Consider the following 19,020-nt stretch of genomic DNA (forward strand, 5'->3'; position numbering starts at 1 on the left):
ACTCCATTGATGGATAGTCACCCAGGGCACATCCCAGATGAAAGGTACACAATGGTCGAAGGCAGTTCAGTGTTATGCTCTCTCCTGTCTCTGTCGTTATTGGTAGATGCACAATATTAGCGCCCTTTTGAACAACTAGATTCAGCAAACCTATTCAGATCTTGGCTGCATGCATTGCTCAGATCATATTGGACTTAAATGCACTGGCAACTCATCTCTTCTATACCAGTTTATGACCCAGCTTTTATGTGCAATCATAAGGCTCTTAACCTGTCTTTACAAGGTGTTTGCTCTTGACCAGAAAATCCCAAAGGAGAATGTCAGGCCATCATTTTGTGACCTCAAGCTGAAGAATACTTGGGGTTTGAAGAATACTTGGGTTTTGCATCTGAAACACACCAGCAGGTCCACCTCTGAATGGCTCAGAGGAAGCTTGATGACGGTTCTGAAGTGGCCTATCAAAAGTCGCACTTGCCGATTAAGAAGCTACAGCATCTCAATCGGCAACCATAGCAACCATCCACTGTGGCCAAATTAAAACAATTCTGCAGAGAAGGGAAGAAAATTCCTCCAAAGCGATGCGAAAGACTCATAGCATTATGGCAAACGCTGATTTTCGTGTTGTTGCCGCCAAGGGGGGGCAATTACTTTTTCACATGGGGCCAAGTAGGTCTGGATAACTTTTTTCCCTTAATAAATAAAATCATCATTTAAAGACTGCATTTTGAATTGACTCGGGTTATCTGTCTCATATTCAAATTGAGTTGATGATTTGAACCATTTAAGTATGACAGATATGTAAAATAAGAAAACAGGAATGGATATATATGACACATACTAAAGGCCCATGCCTAGTTATTGACTCGATAAGCTGTTTGCTTGTTTTGTAAATTGAGCTCAGGAAAAGCCCTTTCAAAAACAGCCTCTCTCCTTTTGGATTGAGCAGATTATTACCACAGCTTTGCCTGTGAAGGGGGCTGATATCCTGGCAACGCTCACATTCACTTTCAAACAGCATCTTGGAATTATTTTTATGGCTTTTATTGGAAGATGCCATTGATGATAACTGCATTTCACTTTACCAGTCATTAGATACTGGCATGTGAATGTGAAAAGGCTCTCATTAACCTCTTTCTTTCTCTTTGTTGCACTGCCAGGATTTGTCAGGGTATTTACTTCTTATCCTCTGCGCAGTCGGCGTTACTTCAGATGAACCGGCCAGAGGGGAAAGCAAGCTTATTTACATAGCCCCACTTTCCAGAGAGAAATAACAACAACAGTTGGCCTTTCCCAATCCCTCAGGACTCGACAGAGTGCAGACGTGAACTCTGTGAGTAAGCGTGTTACATGAAATAATTAAGCACTTCAAACGGTCTGGGCCTATGACACACACTAACTTTCAGTCCTATGGATGTGCCCTCAAACTAACTGAAGTTAAAACATCTGCAACACTAAATTCACAGTGGATTTCAGAAGCTGGTGTTTATATTGTATTATATTACGGGTAGATGAAATCCAGCGTTCTGATTGGTTGAGAGTGAGTCACGGGGGGCATTATTGAGCAATAATGTACAGTTGCTGTTCACAGTGAACCTCAGCACATACGGGGACAATTTTTCTCCAGACTATTGAAATAAGATACACAACGTTTGGTGGCTGATACTATTTTGTGCTAAAAGGCAGCTATTTACTTCCTATTTATAATTTCGCTGGTAACCATATTATAAACGAAATAAGGTACTTGAGGCAGTACTTAATCCTCAATAATGTTCAAGGGTTTCCGGCCGGTGCGTGGGGCTTAACAACACCCCCGAACTGTTACATTATTGGACAATAAAGTACATCCTCTCGTACCTTATTGCTTGAAAATAGCCACGTGAGTTTATGTGGTTGCAGTAAAAAAGATTATCTCAATCACGCGTTAATGTAAAGTTAAATGCATTGTGTTAAAGTAACCCTCTAAAACAGAAAAGATTCAACCATAAGGTAGTTTTTTTTCCCATTGCATTTATTGGCCGTTGAATTGTCAGTTTGTTTTTAAGGATTATGAGGTGACTTTGCTCTGTCAGGAAGATGCTGTACTGACGCTGTTGTAAATGGTTTGTTCAACTTCAGTAAGTATTTCATCAATCTAATACTTCATAAAAAGTATCATAAATACGCACTGTGGTATACTCTGCAGCTAAAAAGAATGGATTGTCTTTTCCACACGTTAAATCATTAGAAGGCTTTTTGTTTCTTATTAATTAGCCATTAGTTGATTAGGATTCAAAACACACAATCTGCTGGTTTTTCATTTGTTCTCCCATCCCAGTACAGCCCTTGTGTCATTTTAGCCCACTGTCCTGCATTTCTTACTGACTTTTATTATGGGATTTCTATGACGCCGTTCACGGAAGCTAAACCCTGGCCTTTACTGCTGTGTCTGTTTACTGCTGGATACAAAATAAAAATGAAATCCTTTGAAATGCAAATCACGACACGCACAACAGATTAAAAAAAGAAAGAAAAAAAGGTGTCCCCTTGCTGAGAAGAGTGTATTATGTTTTTACAGTGGCTTAAACATGGCCATGTGAAGAATCTGTCATTATTTGGGATGTCAGGCTATTTGATCCTGGGAAATGCTGTAGGAAAAGTCTCAGTATATCCTAACATTTTGCCAAACACTCCCTTAAATAAGTGCACTTATTGGACGTGTGAATAAAGAATAACCTAATTCCAGTGGTCCGGTAAACAAATACAAAACAGTTTGTCAGGGGTCATCGTGGCACAGGGGTTAGAGAAGGTGTGCTGGGAAGCACAAGGTTGGTGGTTCGAGTCCAGGCTCCCCCATGTTCCATGTCGAAGTGTCCCTGAGCAAGACTCCTAACCCCTAATTGCTCCCCGGGCAAAATGTGAAAAAGCCATGGGTTTAAAAAGTGTAATGTAAGTCGCTTTGGATAAAAGCGTCTGCTAAATGACCTGTAATGTAATGTAAAGTTTGTTGAATCAAACGTGTTCACTGGCCAGAGCGAAGGATCTCCTGCATAGATTGAAACTTTTTGATGTTCTAGATGAGCTTTTGGTGTCTCTTGTACAATAACGCAATATTCTATTCATCTTCACTGCCATCAAGTTCTGATGCCTCTGGCTACATAATACAACATTTCCTGATCCAAATGTTGATCAGTAGAGCTCTTGGTCAATTGTCGGACAAATACATTAAATCCTGTCACGGTGTGGTTCACTTCATGTTATATTTTGTAGTTTTCTGCCACTCGTGTCCCCGGGTAACTTCACTTCCTGCCTTGTCATGTCATCCCCTGTGATCGTCTAATAGTTTCCACCTGTGTCCAATCACCTGCACCTCCCCTAGTGTATTTAAGCCATGTGTGTCTGTTGTCACTTGTCGCGTCATTGTCTTTCGCCACGCATGTCCTTGTCTCCCGTCGTTTGCAGTTCCTGTCTCCCGTTTTGCCCCTTGGCCTTTTGCTTTAACCTTTTTGACAATTAAAGTCCCTTTTGATTTTTAACTCTGCGTCTGAGTCCTACCTCCCGCAATCCCTGACAATCCTGTACAAATGTGGCAAGGGGAGTCCTCACATTGGCTCACGCACCTCGTATCTCTTGGCAAATAGATTTCCGTGCCGTGCAGCAGGAGAGTCGACTAAATATGTAATAGGCTCACTGTCTGTAAAATTCAGGAAATTACGAATAGATATTTATTGGACTGGTTGGGCTTCGATACATCACTTCAACATGTGCTCACGCGTGGGAGGATGTAATGGATGTGGAAAGCAAATGGTGTTGGTCAAGAAACAAATGTGCTTTATCTTATCAATCTTAAATTAGACCGTCAAGTATATAATGTCAACTCCTACGTATTACTTTACATCTTGCATTTCATCGAACACTACCCTCAAGGGTGAAATGAATATGATGTCACACGTGTGTGCAAAGATGCAAAGATAACATTGTTGAGGAATACTAGAGTCATGCATTTGCCTTAAATGGTAGCAGTCTGAGAGTATTTGAGAGTACCATTGAATAACAAGACTTCTTTTAAAATGACAGCGGAGACAACCTTGGCGACCAGGGGGCAACAATGACAGCTGCTAGTGAAAGGGTGGCCAGCAACTTTCACAAGATAGCCGTATCACACATTGTGAGGAGTCAAAATTAAATGAAAATCTCAGGGGCGAAAATGAGGAGTCATTACAGTAAAATTCAATTTCACTTGTTGGCGCTCCAGTTTTATCTCTGCTGTGTGGCAGATCATTGCATTAAGGTTTAACATCCTGTTTTTAAACAGGTTACAATGATAACTCATTTTTGCTTCAGCACCACTACACTGTAAGAAAAGATCCTAATTTTACGAGAAATAACTTTCTTTATTACAATAATTATTATAAATAAATAACTTTTTTTAAATGATGTTCAAAACTCTGTAAAAATTAAGATATTATCTGTAAATTAAGAGTCCAACTTTAAATTTAAGTATTATGCTCATAATTACGAATTACATTTTTATTTATTAGGGTAGAAATACTGTAATTATTCTGGAGTATTTTACTGTTTTTTAAAATTACATTCAAATCATGTAAAAAAAACAGTCAAATGACTGGCAGCTACGGCTGCCAAACAAAAACTGTAAAATGAAGTTAAATTACTTAATTCACATAAAATGCAAAAACCATCAATTTACAGGAACAATTTTACAGAGAAACACATTTGTTTTATAGATTTTTCCTGTAGTATTACGATGAAACAACTTTTAATAAAGGAATATCACTAAATATTCTCCGCCGAAAAGGTGTTAATTTACAGATTTCGTCTATTATTACAATGAAACACTTTCAATACAGGGATATCAATTAAAGTTCTGCGGACAAACTGTTATTTTACAGTTTTTTCCTGTATTATTACGATCAAACACCTTCAATAAAGAGATTTGCAGTAAAACACTATTATTTTATAAAAGTAACTTAATTTTGTCCTGTAACGCAATGTCAATTCTCATGAACTATACGCTTTAGTACAAGATTTTCAATGTTTTCAAACTAGGGGTTTGAAAAGTACACACCACTATCAACTTTGAATAATTGATATTGTGAATGTACACCTGAAAACATTAAATGACATTCACAGTTCTCCACGGACCCCCAGGAGGAATTTAACTAAAAAGGTAATTTCTCCATGTGTTTATCTTGACAGGGGGCTCCCTATTTAATAGTGGTTATATGAGGACAAACATTCCAGTTTTAAGTCAGAATCCCAACTGCAGTGATTAATTACCTGTCATTAAATATCTAGTTCATTACATAAAGGTTTATTTCCATACTAACAATACCATTTTCTTTATAATTTTAAGGGAAATGTGTTCACAATAGTCAATGTTTCATAACGGATAATAACACAAAAGGCAGTGAAAGGTCCCACTCTTTAATTTTAGTCAAAGCATAAAAGGCAGACAACAAAATATAGCCTTCATAAAAAACTGGAATACTGTTAACACTGCTGAGTGGAGGGGTCCAGGAAGACCCTCTTCACAAAATGTTTTCAAACATCAGATATCTGATTTTTTTTCACTTTACCTAAAGCAAACAGTGAAACTTACAGTGACATATAACCTGCTTGTCATATATTATATCCGCATAAACTGCAGGAATTTCAATACTTATCACTAAGGACCACTCTTGGTAACATTGCATTAAAACATTGTAACAAAATGATAATATATTACAACCAGGAGAATTATAATACAATATAATCCTTGCAAAGGAATGTCAGTGAGCGAGCAACAATTATGAAGGAATATGATATTTGACCTTATAAGTCATAAGCTTCATGAATATTTAGGTCCTTATAACTATAATTGACAGTGCCAGAAGCAGATTGTAACACATTACAAGTATCTTTACAATGCATTAGACATAGGCTTCATAGAAAGTGTTACCTTTTTTCCTACTGTTTTACTGCATCTCAAGGACACTTACCACAGTGCCAAGCAAATCATCACAATAGGACAAAAAATGAACAAAAAAAAACTCCAGAAACAAGAACCAGAAATCCAACCTGCACCGTGGTTTCCTATTGTTCCCAAAACTAACATAGCAACTCTTTTGGACTGAACGATGTATTGATTTATTGACTGATGATTATGTCTATATCAAAGCCGCTTCCATCGATGATGTCACAGTGTCTATATCAAAGCCGCTTCCATCGATGATGTCACAGGGGGAGTGACAATATTGATTCGCAGGATGGGAGAAAACTTTTTTTTTTAAGTTTAATGTTTTTAGTTTATTAATTTTAGTATTTAGTTTTAGATGTAAATTCTTATTTCTTAATTCATTTAATTGCAGGTCTATGATAGTCGTACCGGCTTTCTCTTATACTGCCATATTATGTTTTATGGTTTGCTTGGTCTCGTCCTGCGATTTACAGAGTTTGGTCACTAATGCTGTTAAATTCTGGGTGGTGTGGCGCAAATCCCGGATCTCCTTTAACAACTCGCCATGTCGGTCATTCTCTTCGGCATTCGGTACAACCAGCGCAGCGTCCTCTCTCTGCTCACCTACAGCCTTCTGGTCTCGCCTCCTCTCAGGTCCGATTCGAGGTCCTCAACACGGTGTATTAATTCCTCATCGCTTATTAGGTCGTCGTATCTTGAGGTAAAAAGTTCCGGCTCTTCATTCGGTGTAGTCCACGCCGCCAAAGGCTGTCTGCACAATAATAAAAGAAAGTGTATAAATATATGCACATAAGCTCAAACCCAAAAATATGTCTCGATTGATACATACCTTTTAACCTTTTGTGTGTTTAACCTTTTGCATGTGTTTATCACCTCGTGCCTGTTTGGGAGGAAACTATAGACCTGTGTAAAAATGTTTTTATATAACACAAGTTATATAAAGTGGATAGAGATATTATTACATTACACACGCACTAACAACTTTATTACCTCCCCTGGTGTCCTGACGGGTGGGAGCTAACGCGGGCCTTTTTATTGGAGGTTTAAACACCGCGGGGCCTTCTGATGGATACCACAGCCCTGAGTAGAAAACATTTTTGAATGTTATATAATGTAGATAAAGACCTAAAATGTTGCTATATCGGCCAATAAAAACTTCAATTCCTCCCCACATGTCCTTGGATGTGGACTCTATCGCAGGCGTTTTTATTGTGGGTTTAACCCACTTTGGTCCTTTTGGAGAACACCCTGGAGAATGTTTGACAAAAGTTCTATAAGTAGGTGAAAGGTCTCAAATGTTATAATATCATGCGGTTCACGTCCTTACCATCCAAGGACGGCTTACTTGTTGAGGGTTGTGGTAAGCCACTCAATGCTTGTTGGGAGTTGTTTTTGTATTTCTTGAAGGTTTCTTAGCTCGGTCTGCAGGCCTGTTTCCACGCTTTTTGTAGTTAGCCTTCCACCATCTTTAGGATCCTGTCTGCAGTCGCTTTCTAAAAGATATTTGCATACATGTAAATACAATTTAAATACGTTAAGATGGAGAAAATAAAACAATTATAAAATCACTAGACCTCATCGATGCTTTAGATGGTTAACCCCCCTCTGGACTGTCATATCGTTGAGAAACCTTAATGAATTTATACTTGTAAGTATAATGCTTGTTTTACTAAAACACGTAATCAACAATAAAACACACTACTCACCACCAAGGTGTTCCATCGTCGCTCAGGGTGGCAAAATAGGATCCTTGTAGACAAGAGTATCTAAAACTCTCTGTAACCACGTACTGCAACAAAGTTGTTTAAAAATTCCCCCAAATACCTAAATAGATGCTTTTGTGTGGGGGTGGTTACATACACCTATTGGGCCCTGGGTATTTTCTGGTCAAAATGTGTCTGCTCAACCTGTCTGTTGTTTGTTTCTGATAATGCTTATGTGACTTCATAAGCATAAGCAACCATAGAAAACACCTTCGAGCACGAGCAGAGGTTAACCTCGCGAGCAACAAAGTTCACGTTCCGCGAGCGAGCAAGTATCTCGCGGGGGACAAACTTTTGCTCGCGGATGTTTGATTTACGCGCGCGCATCAACTCGATTTGCGCTCTCGAATTTTGACAGGGATTTGCCGCCGTAGATGGATGTCAGGTCGGTAATTGTCACTGCACACTCATGAGACACTCTGGATATTTCGATGCGAATGAAGCATGGTGCGTATCGAAGTGCCGCTTTATCTTTGACCGTTTCATCGATGCAATTTTATGATTGCATATTAGACATACCGCAGATCCTGCTCTGTCCACAAGTGCAAATTCCTCTGTCCACGCAGCCTGAAATGCACGGTAATCGTCTTTTTTTGTTTAAGTATTTTAAAATCAGTTCCAAACTGATTTTTATTATTTTTTTCAACTGGGAGCCATATGCAGTCACCGGAAGAGCCATAGGTTCCCGACCGCTGACTTACACGATTATTCATGGGCGAGCTTCCTATGACACAAACAGATATAAAACATGAAATAACATTTTTTGAAAACCCGAGCACCGGGAGAAAACCACATAGAGAAGGGCGTCTACCTCCGACGATCCAGTGGCAAAATCCACTCCCCTTCTCTCCTCTCCTCCACCATTTTTTTTTTTTGAAAACCAGAGCAACCTGGAGTAAAACACAAGTCAGAGAAGGACCAGACGGGGATGGAGGAGCAGAGGATGGACTCGATGATGGCCGTGTAGAAGTGCACCATCATCGTCTTTGGCAGGTTGAGTTTCTTCAGCTGCCTCAGGAAGAACAACCTCTGCTGAGCCTTCTTGGTGATGGAGCTGATGTTCAGCTCCCACTTGAGGTCCTGGGTGATGATGGAGCCCAGGAAACGGAAGGAATACACAATAGTGACGGGGGAGTCACACGGGGTGATGGGGGAGGGTGGGGCTCTGTTCCTCCTGAAATCCACAACCATCTCCATTGTCTTTAGAGCGTTGAGCTCCAGGTTGTTCTGGCTGCACCACGACACCAGATGGTCAGACTCCCACCTGTAGGCGGACTCGTCCCCACCAGAGATTAGTCCAATGAGGGTGGTGTCATCCGCAAACTTCAGGAGCTTGACGGACTGATGACTGGAGGTGCAGCTGTTGGTGTACAGGGAGAAGAGCAGAGGGGAAAGAACGCAGCCTTGGGGGGAACCGGTGCTGATGGTCCGAGAGGCTGAGACATGTTTCCCCAGCTTCACGTGCTGCTTCCTGTCAGACAGGAAGTCTGTGATCCACTTGCAGGTGGAGTCGGGCACGTGCAGCTGGGAGAGTTTGTCCTGCAGCAGAGACGGGATGATAGTGTTAAAAGCAGAGCTGAAGTCCACAAACAGGATCCTGGCGCAGACAGAGGTCAGGGCGACGGGCCTGTAGTCATTGAGTCCTGTGATCCTGGGCTTCTTGGGGACAGGGATGATGGTGGAGGCCTTGAAGCAGGCTGGTACGTGGCATGTCTCCAGGGAGGTGTTGAAGATGTCAGTGAACACCGGAGACAGCTGGTCAGCACAATGCTTCAGGGAGTGAGGGGAAACGGAGTCCGGACCGGCTGCCTTACGGGGATTTAGTCTTCTAAAGAGCCGGTTAACGTCTCTCTCCAGAATAGAGAGGGTCGTTGCTGGTGGGGGAGGGGAAGGTGATAATGATGAAGAGGCGTGAGCACCTGATGGGCTGGGGGAGGGAGGGGAGGGGGACTGCAGCAGGTTGGTGGAGCTGTGGGGGATGGGATCAGGACATTGTCTTTCAAATCTGCAGTAGAACTCATTGAGCTCGTCTGCCAGGCGGAGGTCATTCATGGAGTGGGGGGTTTTTGGCTTGTAGTTGGTGAGGTGTTTGAGGCCTCTCCAAACCGAAGCAGAGTCACTTGCTGAGAACTGTTGTTGGAGTTTCTCCTGAAGAGGCGATGGAAAAATCCTCTCCTCCTTTCCTGATCTGCCATCTTCCTCTTCAGCTTTGCCATCTCTGTGGCTCTGTCCTCCATCTTCCGTCCAAAGAATCCTAGAATTCTTTTCTTCAGCTCGAGGCAAATATCCTCAAGGATGACATTTTCCTGGCCAAGAACCATCTTTTCCTTCTCCAGGACTTCCTTTTCCTGCCCAAGGACCATCTTTTCGTCCTGGAGAGCCAACTTTTCTTGCACCAGGAGCATATTGTCCTGGCCCAGGGGGATATTTTTCTGCCCCAAGAGCATATTGTCCTGGGCCAGAGCAATATTTTTCTGCCCCAAGAGCATGTTTTCCTGGCCCAGGCTGATATTTTTCTGCCCCAAGAGCATATTTTCCTGTTCCAGGGCCATTTTTTTCTCCCCCAGGACAATCCCTTCCTCATCTAGAACCTTCTTTCCCTCCTCCAGAACCTCAATTTTCTGTTCCAAGAACATTCTTTTCTGTTCCAGAACGTTCTTATGTTCCTCCAGCTGCGTTGTCTTGGCCTGCTCAGCATGGAGGGCAAAAACCACGTTTTGGTGTTCTGCCAGGAGAATCTCGTACTCTTGTGTAGAGTTTGTCTGGATCTGTTGGAGTTTGGCCGCCTTCTCTGAGAAGTGGTCCTCAAGTTCAAGGTTGTATGACTCGATCGCCCTACTTAGCAGAAGCTGCACTTCTGCTTCACGATCTTCAAACATCTTTTTGACATCTTGAAGACTCTCTTTCAGACTTGAGATCTCTGACGCTTGACTCGTAATGGTTTGTTGAGCCGCTGTCATATCTGTCTTATCTGCGTTCTGCAGATTACTTGGCCCTGGAGCAACCGTTTGGTTGGCGGCAAGCTTCTTCCAAAAATGCATTTTTTTGGAAAAATCCATTGTATTGTTTTCTGTTTTGGGAAAATTTCTGTCTTTGTCCTTCCTTTTCTGTGTAAATCCTCTGTCTAAATCTTGAACGCTTATCCCCGTAGGTGTTGGATGTGCTTGTGAGTGGCTGTATAACTAGTGAAGCTCCAAGGGGGGTGCCCCTTCCATTGATGTCATACATTGTATGCATCAATGCATCACATTGATGCATACAATGTATGACATTGTATGACATCAATGGAAGGGGCTTCACTAGTTATACAGCCACTCACAAGCACATTCCATTGATGTCCCTGATGACATCAATGGAAGGGGCACCCCCCTTGAAGATCCAGGGGGGTGCCCCTTCCATTGATGTCATCACATTGTATGCATCAATGTGATGTATACACTGACATCAATGGAAGGGGCACCCCCCTTGGATCTTCAGTAGATATACAGCATCACAGCCGATTCCATCGATGATGTCACAGTGTCTACATCCAAGGGGCGTGGCCTAAATGATTCCATTATGATGTCAGTCATCACATTGTATCACATTGTATGCATCAATGTGATGTATACACTGACATCAATGGAAGGGGCACCCCCCTTGGATCTTCAGTAGATATACAGCATCACAGCCGATTCCATCGATGATGTCACAGTGTCTACATCCAAGGGGCGTGGCCTAAATGATTCCATTATGATGTCAGTGTATACATCACAGCCAATTCCATCGATGATGTCACAGTGTCTACATCCAAGGGGCGTGGCCTAAATGATTCCATTGATGATGTCAGTGTATACATCACCGCCGATTCCATTGATGATGTCACAGTGTCTACATCAAAGCCGCTTCCATCGATGATGTCACAGTGTGTACATCAAAGCCGCTTCCATCGACGATGTCACAGTGTATACATCAAAGCCGCTTCCATCGATGATGTCACAGTGTCTATATCAAAGCCGCTTCCATCGATGATGTCACAGGGGGAGTGACAATATTGATTCGCAGGATGGGAGAAAACTTTTTTTTTTAAGTTTAATGTTTTTAGTTTATTAATTTTAGTATTTAGTTTTAGATGTAAATTCTTATTTCTTAATTCATTTAATTGCAGGTCTATGATAGTCGTACCGGCTTTCTCTTATACTGCCATATTATGTTTTATGGTTTGCTTGGTCTCGTCCTGCGATTTACAGAGTTTGGTCACGAATGCTGTTAAATTCTGGGTGGTGTGGCGCAAATCCCGGATCTCCTTTAACAACTCGCCATGTCGGTCATTCTCTTCGGCATTCGGTACAACCAGCGCAGCGTCCTCTCTCTGCTCACCTACAGCCTTCTGGTCTCGCCTCCTCTCAGGTCCGATTCGAGGTCCTCAACACGGTGTATTAATTCCTTATCGCTTATTAGGTCGTCGTATCTTGAGGTAAAAAGTTCCGGCTCTTCATTCGGTGTAGTCCACGCCGCCAAAGGCTGTCTGCACAATAATAAAAGAAAGTGTATAAATATATGCACATAAGCTCAAACCCAAAAATATGTCTCGATTGATACATACCTTTTAACCTTTTGTGTGTTTAACCTTTTGCATGTGTTTATCACCTCGTGCCTGTTTGGGAGGAAACTATAGACCTGTGTAAAAATGTTTTTATATAACACAAGTTATATAAAGTGGATAGAGATATTATTACATTACACACGCACTAACAACTTTATTACCTCCCCTGGTGTCCTGACGGGTGGGAGCTAACGCGGGCCTTTTTATTGGAGGTTTAAACACCGCGGGGCCTTCTGATGGATACCACAGCCCTGAGTAGAAAACATTTTTGAATGTTATATAATGTAGATAAAGACCTAAAATGTTGCTATATCGGCCAATAAAAACTTCAATTCCTCCCCACATGTCCTTGGATGTGGACTCTATCGCAGGCAATTTAAATACGTTAAGATGGAGAAAATGAAACAATTATAAAATCACTAGACCTCATCGATGCTTTAGATGGTTAACCCCCCTCTGGACTGTCATATCGTTGAGAAACCTTAATGAATTTATACTTGTAAGTATAATGCTTGTTTTACTAAAACACGTAATCAACAATAAAACACACTACTCACCACCAAGGTGTTCCATCGTCGCTCAGGGTGGCAAAATAGGATCCTTGTAGACAAGAGTATCTAAAACTCTCTGTAACCACGTACTGCAACAAAGTTGTTTAAAAATTCCCCCAAATACCTAAATAGATGCTTTTGTGTGGGGGTGGTTACATACACCTATTGGGCCCTGGGTATTTTCTGGTCAAAATGTGTCTGCTCAACCTGTCTGTTGTTTGTTTCTGATAATGCTTATGTGACTTCATAAGCATAAGCAACCATAGAAAACACCTTCGAGCACGAGCAGAGGTTAACCTCGCGAGCAACAAAGTTCACGTTCCGCAAGCGAGCAAGTATCTCGCGGGGGACAAACTTTTGCTCGCGGATGTTTGATTTACGCGCGCGCATCAACTCGATTTGCGCTCTCGAATTTTGACAGGGATTTGCCGCCGTAGATGGATGTCAGGTCGGTAATTGTCACTGCACACTCATGAGACACTCTGGATATTTCGATGCGAATGAAGCATGGTGCGTATCGAAGTGCCGCTTTATCTTTGACCGTTTCATCGATGCAATTTTATGATTGCATATTAGACATACCGCAGATCCTGCTCTGTCCACAAGTGCAAATTCCTCTGTCCACGCAGCCTGAAATGCACGGTAATCGTCTTTTTTTGTTTAAGTATTTTAAAATCAGTTCCAAACTGATTTTTATTATTTTTTTCAACTGGGAGCCATATGCAGTCACCGGAAGAGCCATAGGTTCCCGACCGCTGACTTACACGATTATTCATGGGCGAGCTTCCTATGACACAAACAGATATAAAACATGAAATAACATTTTTTGAAAACCCGAGCACCGGGAGAAAACCACATAGAGAAGGGCGTCTACCTCCGACGATCCAGTGGCAAAATCCACTCCCCTTCTCTCCTCTCCTCCACCATTTTTTTTTTTGAAAACCAGAGCAACCTGGAGTAAAACACAAGTCAGAGAAGGACCAGACGGGGATGGAGGAGCAGAGGATGGACTCGATGATGGCCGTGTAGAAGTGCACCATCATCGTCTTTGGCAGGTTGAGTTTCTTCAGCTGCCTCAGGAAGAACAACCTCTGCTGAGCCTTCTTGGTGATGGAGCTGATGTTCAGCTCCCACTTGAGGTCCTGAGTGATGATGGAGCCCAGGAAACGGAAGGAATCCACAATAGTGACGGGGGAGTCACACGGGGTGATGGGGGAGGGTGGGGCTCTGTTCCTCCTGAAATCCACAACCATCTCCATTGTCTTTAGAGCGTTGAGCTCCAGGTTGTTCTGGCTGCACCACGACACCAGATGGTCAGACTCCCACCTGTAGGCGGACTCGTCCCCACCAGAGATTAGTCCAATGAGGGTGGTGTCATCCGCAAACTTCAGGAGCTTGACGGACTGATGACTGGAGGTGCAGCTGTTGGTGTACAGGGAGAAGAGCAGAGGGGAAAGAACGCAGCCTTGGGGGGAACCGGTGCTGATGGTCCGAGAGGCTGAGACATGTTTCCCCAGCTTCACGTGCTGCTTCCTGTCAGACAGGAAGTCTGTGATCCACTTGCAGGTGGAGTCGGGCACGTGCAGCTGGGAGAGTTTGTCCTGCAGCAGAGACGGGATGATAGTGTTAAAAGCAGAGCTGAAGTCCACAAACAGGATCCTGGCGTAGGTTCCTGGGGAGTCCAGATGCTGGAGGATGTAGTGGAGGGCCATGTTGACAGCATCGTCCACAGACCTGTTGGCTCTGTAGGCGAACTGCAGGGGGTCCAGGAGGGGGTCGGTGAGGGACTTCAGGTGGGACAGGACTAGCCGTTCAAAAGACTTCATGACTACAGAGGTCAGGGCGACGGGCCTGTAGTCATTGAGTCCTGTGATCCTGGGCTTCTTGGGGACAGGGATGATGGTGGAGGCCTTGAAGCAGGCTGGTACGTGGCATGTCTCCAGGGAGGTGTTGAAGATGTCAGTGAACACCGGAGACAGCTGGTCAGCACAATGCTTCAGGGAGTGAGGGGAAACGGAGTCCGGACCGGCTGCCTTACGGGGATTTAGTCTTCTAAAGAGCCGGTTAACGTCTCTCTCCAGAATAGAGAGGGTCGTTGCTGGTGGGGGAGGGGAAGGTGATAATGATGAAGAGGCGTGAGCACCTGATGGGCTGGGGGAGGGAGGGGAGGGGGACTGCAGCAGGTTGGTGGAGCTGTGGGGGATGGGATCAGGACATTGTCTTTCAAATCTGCAGTAGAACTCATTGAGCTCGTCTGCCAGGCGGAGGTCATTCATGGAGTGGGGGGTTTTTGGCTTGTAGTTGGTGAGGTGTTTGAGGCCTCTCCAAACCGAAGCAGAGTCACTTGCTGAGAACTGTTGTTGGAGTTTCTCCTGAAGAGGCGATGGAAAAATCCTCTCCTCCTTTCCTGATCTGCCATCTTCCTCTTCAGCTTTGCCATCTCTGTGGCTCTGTCCTCCATCTTCCGTCCAAAGAATCCTAGAATTCTTTTCCTCAGCTCGAGGCAAATATCCTCGAGGATGACATTTTCCTGGCCAAGAACCATCTTTTCCTTCTCCAGGACTTCCTTTTCCTGCCCAAGGACCATCTTTTCGTCCTGGAGAGCCAACTTTTCTTGCCCCAGGAGCATATTGTCCTGGCCCAGGGCGATATTTTTCTGCCCCAAGAGCATATTTTCCTGGGCCAGAGCGATATTTTTCTGCCCCAAGAGCATGTTTTCCTGGCCCAGGGTGATATTTTTCTGCCCCAAGAGCATATTTTCCTGTTCCAGGGCCATTTTTTTCTCCCCCAGGACAATCCCTTCCTCATCTAGAACCTTCTTTCCCTCCTCCAGAACCTCAATTTTCTGTTCCAAGAACATTCTTTTCTGTTCCAGAACGTTCTTATGTTCCTCCAGCTGCGTTGTCTTGGCCTGCTCAGCATGGAGGGCAAAAACCACGTTTTGGTGTTCTGCCAGGAGAATCTCGTACTCTTGTGTAGAGTTTGTCTGGATCTGTTGGAGTTTGGCCGCCTTCTCTGAGAAGTGGTCCGCAAGTTCAAGGTTGTTTGACTCGATCGCCCTACTTACCAGAAGCTGCACTTCTGCTTCACGATCTTCAAACATCTTTTTGACATCTTGAAGACTCTCTTTCAGACTTGAGATCTCTGACGCTTGACTCATAATGGTTTGTTGAGCCGCTGTCATATCTGTCTTATCTGCGTTCTGCAGATTACTTGGCCCTGGAGCAACCGTTTGGTTGGCGGCAAGCTTCTTCCAAAAACGCATTTTTTTGGAAAAATCCATTGTATTGTTTTCTGTTTTGGGAGAATTTCTGTCTTTGTCCTTCCTTTTCTGTGTAAATCCTCTGTCTAAATCTTGAACGCTTATCCCCGTAGGTGTTGGATGTGCTTGTGAGTGGCTGTATAACTAGTGAAGCTCCAAGGGGGGTGCCCCTTCCATTGATGTCATACATTGTATGCATCAATGCGTCACATTGATGCATACAATGTATGACATTGTATGACATCAATGGAAGGGGCTTCACTAGTTATACAGCCACTCACAAGCACATTCCATTGATGTCCCTGATGACATCAATGGAAGGGGCACCCCCCTTGGATCTACTGAAGATCCAAGGGGGGTGCCCCTTCCATTGATACAATGATATACAGCAACTGAAGATCCAGGGGGGTGCCCCTTCCATTGATGTCAGTGTATACATCACATTGTATGCATCAATGTGATGTATACACTGACATCAATGGAAGGGGCACCCCCCTTGGATCTTCAGTAGATATACAGCATCACAGCCGATTCCATCGATGATGTCACAGTGTCTACATCCAAGGGGCGTGGCCTAAATGATTCCATTATGATGTCAGTGTATACATCACAGCCAATTCCATTGATGATGTCACAGTGTCTACATCCAAGGGGCGTGGCCTAAATGATTCCATTGATGATGTCAGTGTATACATCACCGCCGATTCCATTGATGATGTCACAGTGTCTACATCAAAGCCGCTTCCATCGATGATGTCACAGTGTGTACATCAAAGCCGCTTCCATCGACGATGTCACAGTGTATACATCAAAGCCGCTTCCATCGATGATGTCACAGTGTCTATATCAAAGCCGCTTCCATCGATGATGTCACAGGGGGAGTGACAATATTGATTCGCAGGATGGGAGAAAACTTTTTTTTTTAAGTTTAATGTTTTTAGTTTATTAATTTTAGTATTTAGTTTTAGATGTAAATTCTTATTTCTTAATTCATTTAATTGCAGGTCTATGATAGTCGTACCGGCTTTCTCTTATACTGCCATATTATGTTTTATGGTTTGCTTGGTCTCGTCCTGCGATTTACAGAGTTTGGTCACGAATGCTGTTAAATTCTGGGTGGTGTGGCGCAAATCCCGGATCTCCTTTAACAACTCGCCATGTCGGTCATTCTCTTCGGCATTCGGTACAACCAGCGCAGCGTCCTCTCTCTGCTCACCTACAGCCTTCTGGTCTCGCCTCCTCTCAGGTCCGATTCGAGGTCCTCAACACGGTGTATTATTCCTCATCGCTTATTAGGTCGTCGTATCTTGAGGTAAAAAGTTCCGGCTCTTCATTCGGTGTAGTCCACGCCGCCAAAGGCTGTCTGCACAATAATAAAAGAAAGTGTATAAATATATGCACATAAGCTCAAACCCAAAAATATGTCTCGATTGATACATACCTTTTAACCTTTTGTGTGTTTAACCTTTTGCATGTGTTTATCACCTCGTGCCTGTTTGGGAGGAAACTATAGACCTGTGTAAAAATGTTTTTATATAACACAAGTTATATAAAGTGGGTAGAGATATTATTACATTACACACGCACTAACAACTTTATTACCTCCCCTGGTGTCCTGACGGGTGGGAGCTAACGCGGGCCTTTTTATTGGAGGTTTAAACACCGCGGGGCCTTCTGATGGATACCACAGCCCTGAGTAGAAAACATTTTTGAATGTTATATAATGTAGATAAAGACCTAAAATGTTGCTATATCGGCCAATAAAAACTTCAATTCCTCCCCACATGTCCTTGGATGTGGACTCTATCGCAGGCGTTTTTATTGTGGGTTTAACCCACTTTGGTCCTTTTGGAGAACACCCTGGAGAATGTTTGACAAAAGTTCTATAAGTAGGTGAAAGGTCTCAAATGTTATAATATCATGCGGTTCACGTCCTTACCATCCAAGGACGGCTTACTTGTTGAGGGTTGTGGTAAGCCACTCAATGCTTGTTGGGAGTTGTTTTTGTATTTCTTGAAGGTTTCTTAGCTCGGTCTGCAGGCCTGTTTCCACGCTTTTTGTAGTTAGCCTTCCACCATCTTTAGGATCCTGTCTGCAGTCGCTTTCTAAAAGATATTTGCATACATGTAAATACAATTTAAATACGTTAAGATGGAGAAAATAAAACAATTATAAAATCACTAGACCTCATCGATGCTTTAGATGGTTAACCCCCCTCTGGACTGTCATATCGTTGAGAAACCTTAATGAATATATACTTGTAAGTATAATGCTTGTTTTACTAAAACACGTAATCAACAATAAAACACACTACTCACCACCAAGGTGTTCCATCGTCGCTCAGGGTGGCAAAATAGGATCCTTGTAGACAAGAGTATCTAAAACTCTCTGTAACCACGTACTGCAACAAAGTTGTTTAAAAATTCCCCCAAATACCTAAATAGATGCTTTTGTGTGGGGGTGGTTACATACACCTAATGGGCCCTGGGTATTTTCTGGTCAAAATGTGTCTGCTCAACCTGTCTGTTGTTTGTTTCTGATAATGCTTATGTGACTTCATAAGCATAAGCAACCATAGAAAACACCTTCGAGCACGAGCAGAGGTTAACCTCGCGAGCAACAAAGTTCACGTTCCGCAAGCGAGCAAGTATCTCGCGGGGGACAAACTTTTGCTCGCGGATGTTTGATTTACGCGCGCGCATCAACTCGATTTGCGCTCTCGAATTTTGACAGGGATTTGCCGCCGTAGATGGATGTCAGGTCGGTAATTGTCACTGCACACTCATGAGACACTCTGGATATTTCGATGCGAATGAAGCATGGTGCGTATCGAAGTGCCGCTTTATCTTTGACCGTTTCATCGATGCAATTTTATGATTGCATATTAGACATACCGCAGATCCTGC

General features: G+C 43.2%; 2 long non-coding RNA genes across 2 annotated transcripts; both read right to left on the reverse strand.

The window, feature by feature from the left end:
- Positions 1–11,839: 11,839 nt before the first annotated feature.
- Positions 11,840–12,580, reverse strand: LOC120817564 (uncharacterized). The gene is made up of 3 exons (XR_013467610.1): positions 12,463–12,580; positions 12,302–12,375; positions 11,840–12,223 (listed from the first exon to the last, which is right to left on the reverse strand). It is a non-coding gene; the product is annotated as an uncharacterized LOC120817564 (long non-coding RNA).
- A 4,448-nt stretch (positions 12,581–17,028) lies between these two features.
- Positions 17,029–18,549, reverse strand: LOC120817561 (uncharacterized). Its single transcript, XR_013467389.1, has 4 exons — positions 18,054–18,549; positions 17,717–17,806; positions 17,556–17,629; positions 17,029–17,477 (listed from the first exon to the last, which is right to left on the reverse strand). It is a non-coding gene; the product is annotated as an uncharacterized LOC120817561 (long non-coding RNA).
- Between the last annotated feature and the right edge of the window lie 471 nt (positions 18,550–19,020).

Source organism: Gasterosteus aculeatus, chromosome 4, assembly GCF_964276395.1.
Source record: "Gasterosteus aculeatus chromosome 4, fGasAcu3.hap1.1, whole genome shotgun sequence".
Taxonomy (NCBI): domain Eukaryota; kingdom Metazoa; phylum Chordata; class Actinopteri; order Perciformes; family Gasterosteidae; genus Gasterosteus; species Gasterosteus aculeatus.